At 38.5% G+C, this 2,480-nt stretch overlaps 1 non-coding gene across 1 annotated transcript; it reads right to left on the bottom strand.

The window, feature by feature from the left end:
• Nucleotides 1-475: 475 nt before the first annotated feature.
• TRNAF-GAA (transfer RNA phenylalanine (anticodon GAA)) lies at nucleotides 476-548 on the bottom strand. Its single transcript has one exon. It is a non-coding gene; the product is annotated as a tRNA-Phe (tRNA).
• Between the last annotated feature and the right edge of the window lie 1,932 nt (nucleotides 549-2,480).

Consider the following 2,480-nt stretch of genomic DNA (forward strand, 5'->3'; position numbering starts at 1 on the left):
AAAATTAGAGCTTCGCTTTCCTTAGACAGGTAAAACCCTTGAAGGTAATGCGGTGAGATTAAGTCGAACACGCCTTGAAGACTTTTCGGTGAGATTAAGTCGAACACACCTTCAAATCTTCAGTCTGAAAAATTATAAGGCTTCAACTTTACTTATTCAGATAGACAGCAGAAACCTTCAAATCTTCAGTCTGAAAAATTATAAGGCTTCAACTTTACTTATTCAGATAGACAGTTGAAACCTTCAAATCTTCAGTCTGAAAAATTATAAGGCTTCAACTTTACTTATTCAGATAGACAGTTGAAACCTTTGAAGGTAGACGGTTGAAATCTTCAGTCTGAAAAATTATAAGGCTTCAACTTTACTTATTCAGATAGACAGTTGAAACCTTCAAATCTTCAGTCTGAAAAATCGTAAGGCTTCAAACTTTGTGGAACACACCTTCAAAATCTTCAGTCCGAATCCCTCGGAACTCTGCGGTGAGCGTGGATCGAACACGCGACCTTCAGATCTTCAGTCTGACGCTCTCCCAACTGAGCTATCCCCGCACATGGAAATCCTTAACTTGCTCCTCTCTCCCTACCTTTCTTATATACCTAGAAACCTTGCAAGCATTAAATTTGACGGAAGATCTACCGACTTTTCTCTCCTGTTCACTCTTCAACCAGAGAGCACACAGATAAATTAGAAGAATGGACTTGTGACAAGATACATATGCGTTGAACGTGGATCGAACACGCGAGCTTGCAAAAGCTCCGTCTGATCAAACTTTTCCCCATGGTTGTTGATCGAACCTTGCAAGCATTAAATTTGACGGAAGATCTACCGACTTTTCTCTGCTGTTCACTCTGCAACCAGAGCGCACACAGACAAATTAGAAGAATGGACTCGTTACAAGATACAAATGCGGTGAACGTAGATCAAACACGCGACCTTGCAAAAGGTCCGTCTGATCAAACTTTTCCCATCCTTCACTCTGCACTCGGCAATCAGAGCAGCAGAGACAAATTGAAGTGTCGCATCAAACTTTTCCCCATCCTTCACTCTGCACTCTGCAATCAGAGCAGCAGAGACAAATTGAAGTGTCGCATCAAACTTTTCCCCATCCTTCACTCTGCAATCAGAGCAGCATAGACAAATTAAAGTGTCGCAGGCAACAAACCTATATGCTCACACAGACAAATTAGAAGAATGGACTCGTTACAAGATACAAATGCGGTGAACGTGGATCAAACACACGACCTTGCAAAAGGTCCGTCTGATCAAAATTTTCCCATCCTTCACTCTGCACTCTGCAATCAGAGCAGCAGAGACAAGTTAAAGTGTCGCAGGCAACAGGCAACAGGCAACAAACCGATATGCGCAGCGAGGAGAAGATTAACCGTATTACACGAGACAAATGAGGGAACAGAGATGCGGCGGTGTATCGAAGCCCGCACCCCCGGTATGCATAGCCAGCGCTCCACCGTTTCAGCTACATCCCCCAACAGCAACATGGTGCAAATACATCACATAACTATATTCCTTTTCTTGTTTTCTGATGAGAAGTAGAAAGTTCCGGGCAAGTGGTCCTCTTAAAATAAGAAACGCGCTGTGAACGGTGAGGTTATAGCTCGATTGGTTGGCCTGAGATAATTAATTTTTTTAATGATATTATACTTAATTAATCGGCGTTCTGTTTTTCATCATGTTTGCACGCACCCCCATACCTTTATTTCTACCTTTTGTTCACCGTACATCCAATGATAACATTATTTTGTTTTATCTATCATACACTAATGGATATTTTTTTTCACTCTTATACACTTTTCTGGTTATTTGCAGGTATCAAGGAAGGATCAGGGCATAGCTTTTCCCCGGAATGGACTTTGAGACTTATTTTTTTCTTAATTTGTCTATTTTTTTTTGGGGGTGTTGGAAGGAATTTACAATATTATCATTATAATTTTTACGTGAAATTGAACATGTTCCAATATATAGCTTACAAGTTGAAACTTAACTTAGGAGAATGTGAATCTTGGATCACATACTTTATATAATACTTCATAACATCATTATTGTTAATTAAACCATTCTCAACGCGCAATAAAAATAATCTATTTTTAAACTTACAATTTATGATATAAAATTTAGAGATGAAATAATGTTATTTTTGAGATAGTAAAATAGAATTAGTTCTTTAACATTTTTTGTTAAAATGCTTTTTCATACTAGGAACTTATAATATTGGTAATATAGATGAGAATGCATGTACACAAATACATTCTTATATGGCATAAAGATTGTTGCATGTTGTCATTTTCATGGTGGGCATCTAGATTTGGTTGAGAAGGAACCCTTTTATCCTCAAAGAAATGGCAAAATTGACCTTACCACCATGCAGAAAGGCTTGAGGGAAGTAATATAGCATCATCTTGAGACATGGGTGAGAAATTGCTTAAATTGTGGCACATTTTTGTGCCTTTGATCACAACTTTACT

Source organism: Pinus tabuliformis, chromosome 9 (assembly GCF_031772625.1).
Source record: "Pinus tabuliformis cultivar Carrire ecotype Pingquan chromosome 9, CPIR1, whole genome shotgun sequence".
Taxonomy (NCBI): Eukaryota; Viridiplantae; Streptophyta; class Pinopsida; order Pinales; family Pinaceae; genus Pinus; species Pinus tabuliformis.